At 47.0% G+C, this 21360-nt stretch overlaps 1 long non-coding RNA gene across 1 annotated transcript; it reads left to right on the top strand.

The window, feature by feature from the left end:
- Window positions 1–202: 202 nt before the first annotated feature.
- Gm33781 lies at window positions 203–7837 on the top strand. The gene is made up of 4 exons (XR_380633.3): window positions 203–411; window positions 2619–2702; window positions 4547–4706; window positions 7800–7837. It is a non-coding gene; the product is annotated as a predicted gene, 33781 (long non-coding RNA).
- The last annotated feature ends 13523 nt before the right edge of the window (window positions 7838–21360 follow it).

Here is a 21360-nt window from a genome sequence, read left to right as displayed (position 1 = left end):
CTGTCACCTGCTGGATCAAGTACCAGTTCCTCCCCAACAGCTCCCTGGGAGGCAGCCCAAGCTTCCACACCACCTCCTTCCTGCCCAGGGTTTCACTTTGCCATGATTTCACTTCCTATACTTTCCGTTACCTGAGCTCTGCAGTGGTTTGCAAACACCATACGGAAAATTCCAGAGCTAAATAATTCCGTTGACTGCCACGCTGAGCCATGTGATGGAGTCTATGAAGTCTTTCTTCCTAGGATGGAACCATGCCCCCACCCCTATCCAGGGTATCCCTATCCTATCTGCCACTTTGTCACTTAGTTGCCATCTCATTCATCATACTGACAGTTACAGTGTTTCATAGTCGGTTGTAGTAGCCTGATAGAGTGTCACACATGGTACTGACACCATCTAATAACAGGAAGGGTGAGTGCACACAGGAACTGGGGTGGGGGAGGAGAAAGAGAGAGAGAGCATATATATTGTTTATTACATTTTTATTTAAAATGACCGCGTGTTTATATGTGCACGCGTGCACGTGAGGTGGGGTCGGGGGAGGGGCACCTGTGCCACAGCACCCATGTGGACATCAGAGGACAACTTTGTAGAGTTGGATCTCTCCTTGCATCCTTCCCAGGATCTAATTCAGGTCATTCCGCTTGTGAAGCAAGTGCCTTTATCTGCTGTCCCTTTATCTGATGATCCATCTGGCCAGCCCTGGTTTGCTTTAAAATTCTATTTATCATTTTGTGTGTGGGCATGATGCGTGTGGGGGCACACATGACATAGTGACCATATAGAGATCAGAGGACAACTTGCCAAAAGTCAGTTCTCTCCTCTCACCTTTATGTGATATCTGAGGATTGAACTTGGGTTGCCAGGCTTAATCTACAGGTGCCTTTACCCGCTGAGACATCTCGCTGGCTCTTGTTTTAGAGACAAGTCTTATGTACCCCAGACGGGCCTTGAACTGAAGCTGACCTTGAACTTCCTGCCCTCCAGCTTTCACCTCCCGAGAGCTGGGATTTCAGACTTAAACTGGTGTAAGCAGTATTGAGGATGAAGCTCGGGGCCTCAGGATGCTAGGTGACCCCCTCTCCTAACTGAATTGCGTCCCCAGCCATACTGATAGAACTTTTTCAATTGTTGCTTTAACAGCAGTTACTGTTCATTTCTTCTGCACCTGCTCTATAAAGAAGGCTTCACTAAGTACGTGTGACTAAGAAACATCTCATATACAGACAGGGGTGAGCGCTGACTCAGCTTCAGACTTCTGCTGAGGTTGGGATGCGGTCCTCACGGAGAGGGCCATCGATGCTCTCTGCTCAAGACTCACATTATTCTCCCATTTTGGCTCCTGATCATTCTTCCTTCCACTCTATCTCACTGGACACACACTTGCACACAGGCACACACATGCTCACACACAGAGCTCACCTTCTCCATTTACGCCAGGGGTGGCTGCTGAGCACTCGTGACAGGGATGCTGGCTGAAGAAGGACACAGAAGTTCTGCCCCTCCCCCAGAACACACAGGGATAAATCAGCTTGAAGCATCAGAGGGCTGTGGGAAACAGTTTGGTGCCTCTTGGCAGAGCTCCTACCATGAGTGGACATAGGTTACAGATGTGCACATCTGGTGCCATGGGCAGCTTCCTGTCCCTTACTTCGTTGGTTCAGGAGGCCAAGGGCATCCTCTGCTTCTTGAGGGAAATGAATGCTGGGAACATCCTCTGTGAGACAGTGGGCGTTGGGACCTGCCTGGAGTTTGACACTGACCGAGAGGGCAGAAGGTCAAGGAGAGACGGAGTGTGAGGCAGGACAGCAGTGTACCAGGCTTCACCCACCCAACCTGTCTCATCTCACCCACATGCTCTCCTCCCTCCAGATCAGCTGAATGAGAGCATGCAAACTGACATGGTTCCCCCACCCCCTCCAGGGCACATGGCACCTGTAATCCTAGCAGTTGGGAGGTAGAGTCAGGCAGATCAGGAATTCAAGCTCAGCCTGGTTTGTACAGCAAGCCTCATTAGCCAGGGCTATCTACATAACACACACACACACACACACACACACACACACACACACACACACACACACACAGAGGCCGAGTTCAGCCCTACCTGCAAAGACCTTTCAGACTGTGAAAAGAAGCTGAAATTGGCTCACCCGCTCCCAGATCATGTCAAATGCTTATTCTTTGGGGGATCCTGTGAGTACCCACATAAGTGTCGAAGCTTTATAGCCCTGTGCACATCTGCCATGCAATTGGCCTTCCTGACGACAGGCTCCTTGATGTCAGGGAATATGTCTTAGTCATCTTCGAAATCTCCAACCTACCTGTGACATCTTAACTAGAACAATTAGGTGATCAGAAAACAAAACAAAAAACACAACACAGTTATGTGCTGGCCTACTTTCACAGAAGAATGTTGTATCAGACAGAATGATGAGCCCTTTCAGGGCAAAGTGACAACCAAACTCAACTGCTTAAGCTAGAGAAAAGACAATTTGTCATTTTCCATAAAAGTATAGGAGAGCTAAGTAAATGACTTCTGGTATGGCTGGATCCAGGTCCTCCAATAATGTGATCAAAAATCTATTTCTGCTTCCTCTTGGCTTTGCTGCGGCCAGTTTCATTTTCCAATTCGTTCCACACATTCGACGCAACAGTCTCCAGCAGTCCAGACCTACAGTGTGACACACTCCCAACTTGAGGTAAGAAACCTTTACAGCTTTCCCTTCAGATCAAAAGGAAGACCTTCCCTACCTTCCCCAAACAGGCTGGAAGTAGAGGGAGGAAAAGATGTCATAGAAGAAGAGAAGACAGGGCCCTAAGCAGGAGGCAAAGCCCTTTGCCACCTTCCTTGTGTGATGGCCCTGCTGTGCCAGCCTCAGCAGGCAGACTGTAGAGAGCTCTTACTTACCCGGGGAAATTTCCTGAAGCCCTCTGTGGAAACCGTGAAGTTGGAGCATTGGGTGTGATGACTCCTCTTGGAGACAAACACGCACTTTCTGACGCTTGTGTGCCTAGAATGAAGATACTGATATAGTGTTCAAACTTTTACGCTGCAAATTAATGGCCTTCAGTATTTTTAACATTATGTAAAAGGATAACATAATGTTTTTATGTGTCAGCTTGACTGTGCCCACCTGCTTGGCACAACATGATTCTGGATGCTTCCGTGACAAATTTTTGTTGTTATTGATGATCGTGGTATTAACACTCAAGTGGATGTACTCTGAGGGAAGCAGATGGCTCTCCTAACTTTAAGTGGACCTCACAGAGTCGTCTGAAGACTTGAGGGAACTAAGTCCCTGAGTGAGAAGGAACTCTGCCAACAGGCTGCCTTTGGAACTCAAGCTGTAACTATTCCCTGGGTCTCCCTTAGATTGGAGCCTTGTCAAGTCCTTACAGTCCTATGATCCAAATATGTATCTGGCCTCTCCAGGCTATACCACACACACACACACACACACACACACACACACACACACACACACACCCTGCCCTCCCCTGGCTCCATACTCCATACACATACATACATACATACATACATACACAACACACACGCACACACGCATGCACACACTGCCCTCCCCTGGCTCCATACTCCATACACATACATACATATATACATATATACATACATACATACATACATACATACATACATACATACACAACACACACACACACACACGCACACACCCTCTCCTGGCTCCACACATATCCATACACCATACATATAGCCCATTATGTTCATTTCCCTGAGACCCTTGTATAGTTCCTGCTTCCTCTCTGTACGAATGGAGCCAGAGGCCTGCATTTAAGCCCTGGACCGCCCCTAACCAGGCAGTCTTATATCAAGCAAACTCATTCATTCCTGAGGCTGGATCCCTTGTGTCTAACACAGATGAAGGACTCCAGTCTCCACCCCAGGATGAGGGTGTTGGAGCTTATGCTATGTTCCTGCTCGATGCTCCCAGAAAGCTTGCTCTCCACTGACCTACCAGCTGCTTCTGGAGGTAAAGCATTGCTGTGAGTTTTTCTATGAGAAATCTGTGTAAAATAAATAAAGAAAGAAAGTCGAACCCAGAGCCTTTGCCACAGATGAGAGACTAAAAGCAATGCCTACTTCATCCACACACTAAAGTACTAAAGTACCTGAGATGTATGCAGAGCTCCTAGCTCACAGTTAGTGTAGAGCTAGGGGTAAAAGCCAGCAGGCTTGACTCTGACAATCAGGGGGCCCTTCCTCTGGAGTTACTCCTCCTCTGGCTTTTTTTTTTTTTTTTCGAGACAGGGTTTCTCTGTATAGCCCTGGCTGTCCTGGAACTGACTCTGTAGACCAGGTTGGCCTCGAACTCAGAAATCCACCTGCCTCTGCCTCCCCAGTGCTGATATTAAAGGTGTGCGCCACCACGCCCAGCATTGCCTTCTTTTTGGTGTTCTTGGTTGGTTGGGTTGGGTTGGGCTGGGTTAGGTTGAAACGTGGTCTCACTATGTAGATTGGGCTAGCCTCGAACTCACAGAGATCCATCTGCCTCTGTCTCTTGAGTGATTACAGGCATGTTACAGCACACCTGGCTGCCTTCGTCCTTCGTGCACTGAATACCCACTGCAACATGACCTGAGTTATTCACTGCAATCCCTGTGGCTCTACTATTCCAGCCGGTGCTCCTGGCCCAGTCTGAGGAGGCAGCCCTGCCTTTGTACGGGTGAGACTCCGGGAAATCTCCAGTTGTATCCTCTGTTTCCCCATCCCCACACGTTCTCTAGGGGCCACGGGGCCACTCAGGTGACTCAAAGGGGCTGTTCAAACAGGAGACTAAACTGGAGGTGGTGGCAGTGCATACCCAGCACTTGGGAGATGAATAGCAAGATGCTGTCTGAGAAAATAAACTAGGACAAAAAGATACAGTAAGTAAAGATGCTTGCTGCCAGGTCTGAAGACCTGGGTTTAATTAACCATCAGGAGTCCACATTGTGAAAGGTGAAAAACAATGCCCTCAAATTGTTCTCTGGCATTCACATTTACCCTATGTAACTCATTAGATCACACACACACACACACACACACACACACACACACACACGCACGCACATGCACAATAGGTAAGTATTTGAAAAAAAAATGTATACCAGAAAATTCTGCCATGCCCTGTCCTTCTTAAATGGGACTGTTCGATGTCCCCACCCCCACAACCAAATAAGAGACTCCAGGGCGTCTGAGAGGTGTCAGAATGAAATTCATAGATAATTTCATCTCCACGCACATACAATCTCAAACGAATCAATAAAATGTCCTCTCTGTAATGTGAAGAAAGAATAAAAGTAATTTGGAATGAAAATAACTGTAATTTAGAATACAATAATACCCATGCATACCCATTCGTTCAATCATCTCACGAATGTTTATAGGCACATGCAGCCAGGCACAGGGGTAGGTGTCCAGCAGCAAACAAGAACAGTGAAGGGGGGAGTGCTCACACAGTTTGAGGACAGGGTAACAGCTCAGGCCAGGCCTGCCTGGAAGTCTTAATGAAATAATCAGGTGCTTGCATTTCATTGATTTGATGAATCCCATAAATATTTATCAGTGAGGTAGGGTCAGGTTCAGTTCTCAGGATGGGAAGTCAGGAGCGGACAAATAAAATTGTCCCAGGCAGGACTGCAGGAAACACCCGAGGAATGAGGCTTTCAGGCACCGTCTGAGATACTGGAGGAGCTGGGGGTATGTGGAGACCCAAGAATAAAAATGAGGATTATCGATGGCCTAGTCGGCCATCACTGGAAAGAGAGGCCCATTGGACTTGCAAACTTTATATGCCCCAGTACAGGGGAATACCAGGGCCAAAAAGGGGGAGTGGGTGGGCAGGGGAGTGGGGGTGGGTGGATATGGGGGACTTTTGGTATAGCATTGGAAATGTAAATGAGTTAAATACCTAATAAAAAATGGAAAAAAAAATGAGGATTATCACAGCCCCCTAAGTAATGGAGGGGGAAAGCATAATGGAGGGGTCTTCTTCTAGCTGTCTCAGAAGCTGCCTTCAACAGTCCCCAGATCTCAGGACCTTCTGAAGCAGAGACTAACTCCCAGACTTGTCACCTCTGACCTCACTACAGGCCAGCCTCTCTTGCTAGAATGTTCTTTGCCCGGCCATTTTGTGGACTCACCCCTTCCTCCATATTCCTGATGATGACACTTCTCAGAGGACACAGCCATGTCCACTATCCAGTGCCCATTCTGATCTGGCTTTACCCCTACCCTTCCTCTTTACCCCTTTCCTGCCTCTGCTACTTTAGTCATGGTTGGACAGAACTTCTGCCTGCATCCAGGGCACCTCCTGAGATGTAAGCCCTCAATATATGTAGCTTTATTGTTGTGGTAGTGCCTTTGTTTGTTTGTTTGTTTGTTTGTTGTAGAGGAATTTTAATCCAGCGACATGGCTGCTCTGGCAAGGGATCACATCAAAAGACTTTCTAAGTCTGTGTGATCCAACTGGAATACAACCCTGCCATTAATCCCAGGAGATAAAGGCAAACAGATCTGAGTTCAAGAGCAGCCTGGTATAGGGCAAGTTTCAGGTAAAGGAAAGCTAAGGTAAAGGGTAAGGCTTTTAACCCCAGCATTCAGGAGACAGAGGCACCCAGAACTCTTGAGTTCTAGTCAGTCAGTTCAGTTGACTCAGTGGGTTGAGGTGTAGAACAGTGATGTGGAATTCAGAGGCAGTTTTGTTTTTTTTTTCTTCAAAATAACCTGTTTATTCTCTTTTCTTCTTATTCCTCTCTTTTTTTAATTTATTTTTTTAATTAGGTATTTTCTTCATTTACATTTCAAATGATATCCCAAAAGTCCCCCAGACCCTCCCTCCCTCCCCTACCCACCCACTCCCACTTCTTGGCCCTGGCTTTCCCCCGTACTGAAGCATATGAAGTTTGCAAGACCAAGGGGCCTCTCTTCCCAATGATGGCCGACTAGGCCATCTTCTGCTACATGTGCAGCTAGAGTCAAGAGCTCCGGGGTACTGGTTAGTTCATATTGTTGTTCCACCTATTGGGTTGCAGATCCCTTTAGCTCCTTGGGTACTTTCTCTAGCTCCTCCATTGGGGGCCCTGTGATCCATCCATTAGCTGACTGTGAGCATCCACTTCTGTGTTTGCTAGGCCCCGGCATAGCCTCACAAGAGACAGCTACATCTGGGTCCTTTCAGCAAAATCTTGCTGGTGTATGCAATGGTGTCAGCATTTGGAGGCTGATTATGGGATGGATCCCTGGGTATGGCAGTCTCAGAGGCAGTTTTTATAAGCACAATTTTACGAAGACCGGTTGTAGAGAAAGAACAAGCTAGGCACAGGTGAAGACAGAACAAGCCAGAGACTCAGAAGGAGCCAGAAAATTAGAACAGATTGCTAGAGTTAGTTTGACATCAAGCAGAGCAATTCAGTCAGAAGCTGAGAGAAGCCAGTTGGAATCAGTCAGCTTCAAGAGAAGTTTGAGCCAGAACAGCTGAGTGGAATCAACCAGCCAGAGATTGGAAAGAACTAGAAAGAGTGAGCTTATTTAGCAGTGAGCCTCTGAAACAATCAAGTGAATAAAAGTTACATTTACAGTTTGTTTGTTTGTTTGTTTGTTTGTTGTCTGTTTGTTTGTTGAGATAGAGTTTCACAAAGCTCAGGCTTGCCTCAAACCTTCTACATAGCCCAGGCTAGACTTGAACTCCTGATTCTTTGGTCTCCACCTTCCAAGCACTGGATTGCACCCAGCTAATACATGTTAAAGATGTCATTTTTTTTTTTTTTAAATCTAGAGATGTTCCGGAACCAGCTCACACATGCCAGTTCCATGATGCTGTGTTAAAATCCTTACAGTCTGCCACATTGTGGAAGCTGACTACTCAGTTAGGAAATAGTCCCCTGGGATTCAAGCAGTAAACATTTCCTAGTGCATGCCTGACCATGAGAAGATCTCCTTTGTCATAGAGCTGGTTCTCAAGAAAAAGGAGGGCTGGAGAGATGGCTCAGTGGTTAAGAGCACTCACTGCTCTTCCAGAGGTCCTGAGTTCAAATCCCAGTAACCACATGGTGGCTCACAACCAACAAGATCTGGCGCCCTCTTCTGGAGTATCTGAAGACAGCTACAGTGTACTTACATATAATAAATAAATAAATCTTTAAAAAAGAAAAAAGAAAAGAGAAAAAGGAACTGCCTTGCTTCGGTCCCAGCAGGCCCTCTGAGAGGCACACAGCCCAGCCAAGAACCTATTTATTCTCCTTGTGCCGGCTACATTCTGATACAAATGCATTACTAATGACTCCAGAGCCACCTCAGCTAAGGGACAGCATTTTTTTTAGTCCTAGTAATTAAAAAATGGCAACCGCTAGTCATTACAATCGGGAAGCAGATAAATAGCTGTAGCAATCATCCCATTTTTCTCTCCAGAGAAAACAGCAATGCTGGACGCAGTCGTTTTCAATAAATATAGAAAATAACTAATTATTGCCAGAACTACTCATTAGGAATCTCTATTCCCAGTCTCACTTCTGCAAACACCATCCATTGTTTGAAATAATCACTAGGAAGGACGAGGGAAACGTCTCATTACCCGCTGACGGGCACGGCTCACAAGGAGGGATGGAGATGCCAATGGAGATGCCAATGAAGATGCCGGGGCTCCTGGGAAGCTGGGCATCTCCGTACTGACTGTGACAAGTCTCAGAAGACCATCTTACCCAAAGTGGACAAAATGAAAAGAACAAGAGGGAGGCGAGTAAGTTTCAGTGTGCCTGCCACAGGCAGTTTAGAGAGAAACTGGGAAAAGCTTGGGTTGGATAGACTCCACCCCCTCAGCTACTGCTTTTTCCATGTCTAACTTTGACTGAACCATGTTTCCCAGGAAGTCTGCCCCTAATGAAAAATAAATTCCTCTGGATCCCAATAGAGCCATTAACGGCTCCCTCCTCAGCTCCTGAAAGATTTATATGCCTTAAAGCTCTCAGGCTCATCTCTATTCTATTGGAAAGCCAAGCCAGCCCTAGCCTGGGGGTGCTTATCTCTAACCAGACTCCTAAGAGGATGCTGGGCTTCCCTCCTCCCTTGCCAGGGCTGAGCTCCTGGGTAGAAGAGATGCACAGGGACCAGTAACAAGAGTGGGTCTTTACAAGGGCCAGTGAGAGGCCCTTCACAGCATCCAATGCCACCATCCCAGTCAGCAGACAGACCCCTCGGTCCCTTGTGATCTTGCTTTCTGATTCGGACAAGTCATATTACAGACCGACAACCCCATCTAAAATGCTTGGGACCAGAGGAGTTGCTGGATTTGAACATTTTCAGACCTTGAAGCATTTGCATGTATATAATGAGACATCTTGGGGATGGGAGTCAAGACCAAATACGAAATTCGTGCATATTCTATACACCTCTATATACATAGTCAGAAGATAGTTTTACACACACACACACACACACACACACACACACACACACACACACACACAGACACACGTGAAACAAAGTGTTGTCAAGAAAAAACTTTTTTATTTGCACCATGATATAGGCATTTAAGCAGCTTTGGCCTTGGGGTTCCAGATGCTCAACTCATATCAACTGTTGGGGTTGGGGTAAGATTATTGAGTAACAATAGAGATCTGTGTCCAACCCAGCTCTGGTATTCTGGCCAGGCTCCCTTCCTCTCAGGGACATAGTTATTCCTATGTCAGATGATGGGTTCACACTGGTGTGCACAGTGGTGTGTGGAGGGCCATAGGAACATCTTTGATGCTCACGATAACTAGAGATGGTGGCATTTGGGGACACTGGCAGGGACAGTGTCTTACACAGCTCAGGCAGCCTTGCACAACAAGCTGTCCACCTTTGTGACTCAGACATCCCAGTGCCTATTCTTGTGACCTTCCAAAGCCACTGTGCTTTCAACTCTGCCCATCCTTGGCCAAGTACTGCTCTCAAGTCATGAGCTGGTTTGGACAGGGAAGGAGTCTGTGCAAAAGATTAAAATAAAAATATTACAGGCACAGTGGTACGTATCTTTATTCCCAGCACTCAGGGGGCAGGCAGATCCCTAAGAGTGCAAACCCAACCTAGTATACAAAGCAAGTTCTAGGTCAATTGGGGCTACACAGTGAGGTTCCCCTGCCCCTCGTACACACACACTTCCAACAGTTCTTGAATAGGTACCACATACCAGGTAGTAGGCTGATTTGGGGCATATACCGTATATAGACAGCATGGGACTCAAGGCCTAGTATATTAAAGTCTGTGTTTCTAGAACAGAAAAACATTAATATTTCACTATCTTGAAGTTTAAAGCTCTCTGCAGGGGCTGGAGAGATGGCTTAGTGGTTAAAGTTACAGGTTGTCTTTTTAGAGGAATGAATTCAATTCCCAGCACCTACATGGCGGTTCACAACAATGTGTAACTCAAGCTTCAAAGGGATATGGCACTCTCTTCTGACTTCTGTGCACAGTGCACACATGTGGTGCACAGACCTGTAGATGTAACACACCACACACACACACATACACACACACACACTGCTTGTACCAATAGGAACAACTGGGTACCAGGCTCTAAGCCACCGCTCAAGACCTAGACAAGGACTATGACCAAGAGTCCTGATCATAGAGGACTAGTAATGCAAGTTTGCATCCTGCATGGTAAGGAGCTAGCCTGGAGATGGCACTGCACATACATGATGTCATGTCAAGAAGCCCATGTGCCACCATTTCTACCTAATACCTATTCTACTAGGAGCTGGCTTGTTGTGGCTGCCAATTGTCTTTAGAGACAGGGTCTCAATAGGTAGCCCAGGCTGGCTTCAAACTCACCGTCCTGCCACTTCTGCGGGAGTAATAGGTGCACAGCAACCTGTCTGGCTACTTGACATTTTTATTTAGCCTATTTTTATTCAGTAAGCCAGTCTTTGTCTTAAGTAATCTCTACATTCTAGGAGCTGGAGGTGGGTTTCTGGGGTTTTATACCGTTGTTATTTCAAAACTTTGTCTGTTGAAATCCTAACTCCCACTCTGATGGTGAGAGACACTAGGTTACAGCTTTGGGAGGAAACTGGACCATGACTATCTCAGGAATGAGGTCAGTTCCTGTATTTGCCTCTTTTCTCGTCCTTGTGACTTAATGCTCAACGGAAGCAACTGGTGGGAGGGAAGACACTTCACTTCACAGTTTCAAACAGTGTGCCATCATCATGGAGTAGAAGGCTGGGCAGCTGCTATTTGAATCCAGACTGAAAGAACCATTCATTGACCATGTGGATCCTTCACTTCCTTTAAACTTACTCATTTCCCCCACTAAGTTGTCTCCTACAGCACAAGAGAGTAAAGCTTTGGGATGGACTCATTTACACCAAATATGGGCTTACATTCTACAGAGACCAGAACTACTAACCATATGGGCCTCTTTTCAAAGCTATTCTCTAGATTTTTCTGATCCATATGACAGTGTGACTGATGGTAGTGACATAGTTCAGGTCCCTGTTCTTGGTGTCAGAGTGTTACACACAACTCCTTCACTGTTCTGCTCTTAGCCATTCTAGTTATAATTTGCTTGCACATAGGATACTACTGCATCAAACGACAACCAGATGTATCTACAACACCTCAAATCAAAACCACTCTGTGCATCTAATTAATTAAACATGGGGAGATGTCAGAACACGATCCAGGAATGGAGTTGTGTGAGGAGGTTTCTGGGCGCTTGTGAGAACACTCCAAGAGACCAAGTCCTGAGTCTTATGACCTTAGTTTCTTCAAAAACACAAAACTGTTCTTGGAATGTGCCTGTGTGCCCCTCCCACGTGTAGCAGATAAGAGTGAGTCTATTTCCGATTACTCGTTACAGCTGGCTAATGTGATTTGTTTATGTGCCTCTATGGAAAAACATGGTTTTGCCACATGTAGCTTGTGTGTAGCTTGCCCACCCTGAGTGGCTTGCCCCTGTGATTGTGAACTTTGTTCACATGACTCCTCTTAACACGCACAGTATAAACTGACTGGATACGGTCGGCTATTGCATGTGACTTTAGTCTGCCTCATTCACTGGCTCCACTCTGTACTCCCAGGTCCCACCACCTTTACAGCAGCAAACATTCTACTTTGATTTTTTTGTTGCCATGTTAAACAACATGAAAAAAAAAAAAAAAAAGAAGAAGCTTCAGGAGGAAAGGCCTTGCTTCATCTTACAGTTTACATCAAAAGGGCAGGCCAGGTAGGAGTACAAGGCAGGAACTTAACACAAAAACCACAGGGATGCTGAACCAGCCCAGGGTCACATTCAGCTTGTTTTCTTATGTGGCTCAAGCCAGCTGGGACCCTCCACAATGGCCGAGCCATCCTACACCAATTAGCAACCAAGAAAATGACCCACTGGGTGGTGGTGGCACATGCCTTTAATCCCAGCACTCTGGAGGCAGAGGCAGGCAGTCTCTGAGTTCAGGGCCAGCCTGGTCTACAGAGTGAGTTCCAGGACAGCCAGGGCTATATAGAGAAACCCTGTCTTGAAGAAAACAAAGGAGGAGGAGGAGGAGGAGGAAGAAGAGGAAGAGGTCAAGACTTTGTTAACAACCAAGATTAGCCGGCACACTGCCCCTAGATTCTCTCCATCAGCTGACAAGTGAGGAACAAAACAGCTAGCACATCCCATTACTCACAGTCTATTCATGTGACACCATCTGAGAGTGGCAGTGCTGAGGTGTGCCACTGGTCTAGAGGTCAGGAAAGCAAGAACTGAGATTGTCTATCACCCCGAAGGAATTCCTCCTGGGTGAAATGGAGGAGGCTGGTGGTCTCCTGCCTCAGTGATGCACGTGTTACTAGACAGAGGTGGGATCCAAACCCAGGTCAGCCCAGCATGGCAGCCGCCTGTTTACCCCTGCTGTAAGGTTTCCCACACCCTTTAGAAGTGCAGCAGGGCATCCCTCAGACAGGCTAACTGAGCACATCTCAAGCCGAGTTCTTCATAGCTCTTCATTTCTCACATCCCCGGTCCCCATCACCTTCTGTATTTCCTGTGTTATACAATGAGTCCATTGACCATACCCGACAGACAACTGGACCTTCTCCTGGTTCTGGCTGCCAGTAACAGAAAATCCATCTCAAAAATAGCTGGAACCACTGGAAAGTGACCCCTTGCTTATAAAAATAAGTCTATAAAGTCAACTCTAAAACCAGAAATCATGGCAACTCAGCTTAGTATTAAGGATGTAAGTCCCAGCCAGGCATGGTGGCACATGCCTTTAATCCCAGCACTTGGGAGGCAGAGGCAGGCGGATTTCTGAGTTCAAGGCCAGCCTGGTCTTCAGAGTGAGTTCTAGGACAGCCAGAGCTACACAGAGAAACCCTGCCTCAAAAACAAAACAAAACAAAAAGGATGTAAGTCCCTTTGCTTCTCTTTGGCCACCTGATTCACCTGTATTCATTACTTTTCTCCTTGCTGTGGCAAAATACCTGGCAAAAGCACCTTACTGAAGGGAGGCTCAAAGTTCAAGGGTATAGCAATAACAGGAGGCCATAACAGCAGGCCAATGAAGCATCTGGTCATGGTGCATCTGCCGTCAGGAAACAGAGAGCACACTAGTGCTCCCTTCATCTCCTCAGGTTCAGGCCAGGACTTCAGCCCACAGAATGGGGCTTCCTACCTCAATTATAACCCAATCTAGCAATATCATCTCAGACATTCCCAAGGAGTTTGTCTCCTACATGAGCCTAAAAAGTTGGCAGTATTACCATCACCAACAATCATGGTCCCAAGATGGCAGCCCTAGCTCCATTTCACATGCAGACAGCAATGTCCAAAGCAAAGCATCCGCCCAATGGTCTCAAAGGAGAAAGTCCTCCTGGAGATGCCACAGTGGAGACCTCTTTTATACCTCCTGTCCACAACCACATGGAATGCTGTTGCTAAACCCGTCCCAGGCAAGGCTTCCGGTAAGATCACCAGAGGTGCCGGGTGCTAAACCCGTCCCAGGCAAGGCTTCCGGTAAGATCACCAGAGGTGCCGGGTGCTAAACCCGTCCCAGGCAGGGCTTCCGGTAAGATCACCAGAGGTGCCGGGTGATTTGAGTTTCCTCTGGGTTTGGGTGCTCTGGGAATTCTGGTTTGACTCCAGAACCAAACGCAAAATGGCGCCATCTTGGAACAGAAGCTGGGGTGGGTGCTGACTCGTATCAGCAGCCTCCCTCATCAGTCTCCTCCTTCCTTCCCCGTCTTCCCCCTCTTCCGTGGCTTGCAGACTCTATCTCCTCCCCTTTATTTCCACACTTGACTTTTGAGTGCCTTGGAGGCCACTGGGCTACTTAATTCACAATCTCAGTAGGTTGGACATATTTACACAGCTTCCTAACAACGTGCCCCTCCTCGGACGCTGAAGTGTAATGCTCTTTCTCTTCAACAGTTGTGCTGTCAGGTCACTCCCCAAATCTCTCCCTTCTAGATACACAACAATCAGTTTCATCCCAATTTTTCCTGAAAAAAAAAATCACTTTTTCTTAGAAGACAAAAATTTTAAAGTGAAATGTCAGGGTTGTGTTTGTTGGCGCTGTATCTAATGTTCTTGGTCTCTAGAAATAATTATGACTCAAATTATTACAGATTCTGATTTTTGAAGCTGCCTTAATTAACTTTGGTTTAAAGCACTCCTTGGGAGATACAGATCACCGATGTTAGTAGCTAATTGCCACTTGAAAACACACACACACACACACACACACACACACACACACACACACAAGCCATAACCACAAAACAGAGCTAAGCGCATATTGCACACATGGTAAACCAACCTTGCAGAACCCTCCCATCCCACACACTGCACCTACATTCATCCACTGTGGTCAACAGTAACTCCACCCTGGGTGCCCAGGCCCCAAACCCTTGTGTATTAACTATGAGCTGTTGCATGACAAGTCACCCATTATTGCACAGCTTGGAAACTGAGGTACCAACTCCTGGCTCCTTGGGTGCAGAATCTGAACCTGTTTTAACTGGCTCCTCTTCTTTAGGATCCTCTCTGGCTGCAGTCCCACACTTAGCAGGTTCAAGGACTCATCTCAAGGCTCACCCAGGGGTAGAACTGCAGCCAGCTCACGGCTGTTCACATGACGCCATTCTTCCTATTATTGGACTGGAAGCCTCAGTCCCTCCCTGGCTCTTGGCCAGGGGCTGCCCACCCACCCCATTCCCTGCCACAAAGACTACTGTAAGGCTGGGGAGATAGCACTTGCTGCTCTTCCAGAAAATCCAAGTTTAGTTCCTGGCACCCACGCTGGATGATTCACACTCAACTGTAATTCCAACTCTGGGGCATCTAGTACCTGCTTCTGCCTCTCCAAGTTCCTGAACACATGTGGCTGCACTCACATACATGCATATGAATAAAAATAAATCTCAGGATGGGGGAAAGGCCAGCCGAGAAAATAACTGAACTCCAATAGGAGGATAGTGCGACCCCCATCGACTTACGATAAGCCAATCAGCACAACAAGCAAGTGGCTGGGTCCATCACCAATCAGCAGTCGGAGAAGCACGCGAGGGCTGCATCACTCACTGGCTGCCGTGCTTGGATGGCCTAACCTTCTCTCCTCTTCTTGTAGCCTAGACATACCTGTGGTGCCTTCAAAACCAGCTGAGCTAGCACCTCTGACTGTTTACACCTTTCTTCCTGTCATTGTCATTTGACTGCCATATTTAAAGTCACATCTGCCCCTCACCGTATCTGCCACTTCACTTCCCGTATTTTATAGCACTTACCACCATCCATACATAGTCTAAGACATTCTGTCTTGGTGCCAGACTTCTCATCTTAGCATGTAAGGTAAGGGTCTCTCTCTCTCTCTTTCTCTCTCTCTCTCTCTCTTGAGGAGGTGTTTTTCAAGATTTATTTATTTTATGTATGTGAGTAGCTGTCTTCACGCCAGGAGAGGGCAACAGATCCCATTATAGATGGTAGTGAGCCACCACGTGGTTGCTGGGTATTGAACTTGGGACCTCAGAAAGAGCAGTCAGTGCTCTCAACTTCTGAGCCATCTCTCCAGTCCCCTGGTTTGTTTGTTAAAAACAAAACAAAACAGAGCTTCTCTGTAGTCCTGGCTATCATGGAACTCACTATGAAAACTAGACTGGCCTTGAATTCAAAAGATTTGCCTGCTTCTGCCTCCCCAGTGATGGGATTAAAGACTTTCCGCCACCAACTCCTGGCTTACACATAAGTTCTTAAGAACACAAGTTTTGCCTATTTTGTGTACTGCTGTGCACCACACTTGAGAGAACGCTGCTAGGAGAGGTGCAATTCAAAGAAATATTCTCATTTTATCTCCCTCTCCCCTTCCCCTCCCCTTCCTCCTCCCTTCCCTCCCCCCCCCCCCCCCCGTCCCCAGTACAATGAAGAGACCATATTGGAGATGTGTGGAGACTCCACTAGCACCAACTTAACTGGCTCCACAGGACTCCCAGGACTCCACAGCAAGAGCGCCACAGGTCTAAGCATTCATCTCAACCCCAAAGGCAGATATTGACCTCCAAATCGAGGGTGGTCTCTGGCTTCACCTTGGAAACCACGCTACCTGGGTCTCCTTGGCTGAAACGACAGGGAACACTCTGCCAAGATGCCTGCGGCCCTGAAGACACTGTCCATCAATAGACAGACGACGGTCATGATGAACAGCCGTGGACGGCAGCCCAGGACAGAAGGAACTGGGTGTGTTTTTCTGCCTAATGACCAATGCCTGAGAGAATCAAGGAGCTCTTTGTGAAAGGAGCTACTCAAACTTTTCCATAGCAGCAGCCTTGAAGCAGGGAAAATGACCACTCAACTCTAGGGACCAGACTCGTTGTGTTTGAGGTTGGCCAGGAAGCCAAAAATATGTCCAGTTGCTTAAGTTGTGCTTTAAAACCCCTTGGTAACATAGCTACATTTGGTTTAACACAAAAATGATGTTTTGTTTGTCTTGAGATAGCCTACTGTGTGGACTGAGTCAGCTTTGACTTGTTTTATATATTTATTTGTGTGTGTGTGTGTGAGAGTGTGTGTGTGTGTGTGCATGCGTGAGTGTGGAGATGTTCATACCACAGCACACGTGTGAAGGTTAGAAGACCATTTGCAAGAATCAATTTTCTCCTGCCAGAAGTGGTCCTGCGGAGCAAGCTCATGTTGTCAGGCTGAACAGCAAAGCACCTTTACGCCGGGCCCCCAGGCTGGCTTTAAACACTTCATCCTTCTGCCTCTACCTCCTGGGTATTGAGATTAAGGCATGTGCCACCATACCCAGTCCCCAAGTAATGTTTCAAATTCTTCATACAAACTTCTTGAAAGTTTCCATCTCCTTCCCCTCCCCTCCTCTCTTCCTCCTCCCTTCCCCTCCCCCTTCCTCCCTCACTGCCCCACCCCCACCCCTTCAGTCAGTGATTACAACACTGAGGTACCAGGAACTTTCAGGGAATTTGGGTGAGGTTGGTGTTGGTGGAACTGGGACCCAAAGCTCCTTTATCTCTTCCAGCATTTACTTTAGACAAACTGAAAGCCCTCACTTAGAACCACTTGTCTAGCCATCTCACCTGTTATTTGGTTGGGCATCTATGACTGAAATAAATTAACTATGTGATCCCCAACTCTTAGTGACTTTCAGCTCTGTCCTGCTGGTGCTGGTGATTTTCCATTGCAAAGTCACCCTCTTGCCATCCGTGATGTTGAAGAAGTCTTTCTACCCACCTGTGCTATCTGGCATAGGAGCTTTCACACAGATGCCTGGGGCTTGCTGGGCCCTGTGGGACACCTTTAATCCTAGCACATGGGAGGCAGAGGCAGTAGGATCTCTGTGAGTCCAAGACCAGCCTGGTAATGTAGCAAGGACAGCCATGACTACATAGAGAGACCTTGTCTCAATTAAGCTAGATTAAAGTTTGTTATGGGAGTTTTCCAGAGCTTGCCAGAAGGTATCAAGCAATGACAACCATGTTATGACCTGTGTCACTGACCATAAGTCAAAGATTGTGAGACATTTTGAAAGCATGGTTGCTGAAGATGTGGAGTGTGGGTGTGTGTGCATCACGAGCATCTCAGAATCACCAGAGTGACTTATTGTCATTGCATCCTCATACAAACTTGCCAAATTCCCAGGGGCCAAGACGGCAAAACTGTAAAATAAAGAACTCTGTCTAGGTCTGGGAGAGATGACTCAGCTGTCAAGAGCACTAGCTGCTCTTCCAGAGGAATTTCCAGCACCTACATGGCACTCACAACCGTCTGCAACTCTGGTTCCAGGGACTCTGAAACTGCATTCTGGATTCCACAGGCACTGCATGCATGCAGTACACATACATACATGCAGGTAAAACACTATGCATAAGACAAAATAAATAATTTTTTTTTAAATAACAACAACAGCAAACTCAACCGGTTGTCCAAATTCACAAACTTGCCATTCACTGGGTTACAGTACAGACTGTTGCTGACTGTTCACTGAAATTAGTTCATGGATGACTCCACCGAGGCTGGGATGTCAGGCCACCATACAAGAGGTTGTAGAGAGAAACCCAGTTGTTTTCCCCAGGTTTGTTTAATGGTAAATTTGAAGGGGGAGGAAGCAAGCCTTAGTCACTCTTGGGTCAGCACCTCCCTGATCTCTCTCTCTCTCTCTCTCTCTCTCTCTCTCTCTCTCTCTCTCTCTCTCTCTCTCTTTCTCTTCTCTCTCTCTCTTTCTTGTGATTCCAGACCCTCACCCCATAGGCTATTGCATGCCAAGGTCCCCCAGGCTGGTGTTAATGCCCTCACCAGGTGAACCAGTGAAAAGGCAAAACAAAAGATCCTAGAAGATTGGAGTAAACCTTGGTTTGGCTCTAGAAATGAGAGCTGGAGATGGCGAGGGGGCTTGTTTGCGGAGAGACAGGGCCTCCCTGTGCAACCCTGGAACTTCATATGTAGACCAGGCTGGCCTTGAACTCACATAGATTCATCTGCCTTTGCCTCCTGAGTCCTGAGATTAGAGGCACATGCTACCATGTCCAGCTAAGAATATGTTTGTAAGAACTGGCTTTTTGTGGTGGTTCTGACAGAGTTTACCCATAATGATTCTTTAATATATATATATATGTGTGTGTGTGTGTGTGTGTGTGTGTGTGTGTGTGTGTATATATATATATATATATATACAGTTAAAAAAAAAAGAGCAACAAAGAGTTATATATCCAAGGATAGACCATGGACAGGGTGAGTGAAGGTGTGGCTGTCTCTGAGGAACTTATTCTTAAATAATGGCTCCTTTTTTAAAAAAACATTTTTTTAAGATTTATTTATTTTGTGTATGAGTACACTGTAGCTATTTTCAGACAGACCAGAAGAGGGCATCAGACCCCACTAGAGATGGTTGTGAGCCACCATGTGGTTGGTGGGAATTGAACTTTAGACCTTTGGAAGAGCAGTCAGTGCTCTTAACCACTGAGCCATCTCTCCAGCCCCCTGGCTCCTTCTTAAAAGCGGTTGTTGATTTTGTAATGCTGTTAAGTTGCCCTGAGAGAGAGGGGCTGGGCAGTTGGCGAAGTGCTTGTCTAGAAAGTATAAAGCCCTGGGTAGTATCCTCAGCAGCACATACAACAGATGTGGTGGTACACGCCTGTAATCTCAAGACTTGGGAGTTGGAGGCAGGAGGGTCAGATCGTGGTTAACCTTGGCTATATAGAAAGTTTAAGGCCAGCCTGGGCTAAATAAAAATATGTCCTAGGAGATATTTAGGAAGAGGGTGGTATGAGTGGAGTTTGGGGCATGAGGCTCAGTCCAAAGTCCAGTCTCTGATAGAAGAAGCGGTTAGGATGGGTGATGTCTCACCAAGAGAGCCTGGGGAGGCATCCATTGGCTTGCCCAAATCTTGAGGCGCCCATCTATCTCTCTCCACGTGCAGCATCTCCTTCATCTCAAGGCTGAAGGCCTATGAGGGAGATCAGAAGAGCATCCTTCCAGGATGCAGACCTTGAGACACGGCAGCCCAACAGAACGCTGTTCAGAAAGCACATGCTCTTTAGAAGACGTGGAATACAGATCCCACTGGGGAGCGGCCTCGGGGATATATTTTAATTGCTCATAGTACAGGCGGCCTTACAAAGGGACCCTTTATTTATTAATTATGGTTTTCTAAATATAACTTTTTTTGGCTTTATGAGACAGGGTTTCTCTGTGTAGCCCTGACTGTCCTAGAACTCCATCTGTAGATCAGGCTGGCCTCAAACTCAGAGCGCCATCTGCTTCTTTCTCCGGAGTGCTGGGATTAAAAGTGTGTGCCATCACTACCTGGCCCTAAAAGTGATTTTTTATAAACCTGCATATTATCCACATAGTCACAATATGTGGCTTCTCTTCCCTTGTTATTCTGTAAATCTTTGTCACATCTTATGATTGCTGTGCCATTTTTAAGTACAGCAGTAGCAGCAGGTTGCTTCTCCTTGGGACACCCACAGTCACAAAAGCTTCGTCAAAACTTTTCCAAGTTCCTTCCTGTTTTTAAGAGCAGATAGATTCAGTTGATAATCTGGGGCAGCTGTCCCTCATGCAGTGACTCTCAGTCCAAGCTGTTTGAATCCATTCCATGAGAAACTTGCCACAATGTTTCTGCTCACTGTCATTGGTCAGAACCAGTCACCACTCATGGGCTCCCACCCAGGGAGGAGGGAAGAAATGGGAATGGCTGAGCCCCGGTCATGTCTACCATACTATACTCGTGAGCGGTTCATTCCTTCAGTAAGTACATTCTAGGCTCAAAGTCAACACTTCTGACTCTTACAAAGGCTAAATGGCTGACAAACCGCAGAAAGATTTGTCCATATTCAGCAAACAGGAAGTCTGGAACCAATACAGGCAGATTTGCTGCCTATTTTTTGGTTCCTTGGTAGCGCCTCTGGCGGTGTCTTCAGAGAGGAGGAGGTGAGGCTCTCTCTGAGTCACTTCTTGAGGTCACTTAGGGAGCTGCACTGTGCTGTGACAGGCAGAGCAGCTTAAGAGAGGGAGGATTTCTTTGGGGCCCCTGTTTAGGAAGGTGCATCAAGGCAGGGAAGACCACCATGGCAGCAGGGACACAGCGGGGACTCTTCACATCTCAGTGTTTCAGGAAGTGAGTGGGAGGTGGAGGGATGCTCATCCAGGACTGGGAAGTGAAAAGGGGTAGGGGTGGGGGTTGGGGGAGAGAGTGGGGTGGGATGGGGGAGGAGGGTGGGATGGTGGGGGAATGCTAGTCCAAGGCTGGCTGCCTCCTCTTTCTCTCTTCTTTCAACCTTGGATTCCAGTCCTTGGATGGTGCCTCCCACACTGAGGGTCAATCTTCTCTCCTCCATATAATCTCTCCCTCACACACAGCCGA

This window comes from Mus musculus, chromosome 10 (genome assembly GCF_000001635.26).
Source record: "Mus musculus strain C57BL/6J chromosome 10, GRCm38.p6 C57BL/6J".
In the NCBI taxonomy this organism is placed as follows: domain Eukaryota; kingdom Metazoa; phylum Chordata; class Mammalia; order Rodentia; family Muridae; genus Mus; species Mus musculus.
The sequence above is the reverse complement of the archived record's forward strand: the minus strand, read 5'-3'. Positions and strand labels throughout refer to the sequence as shown.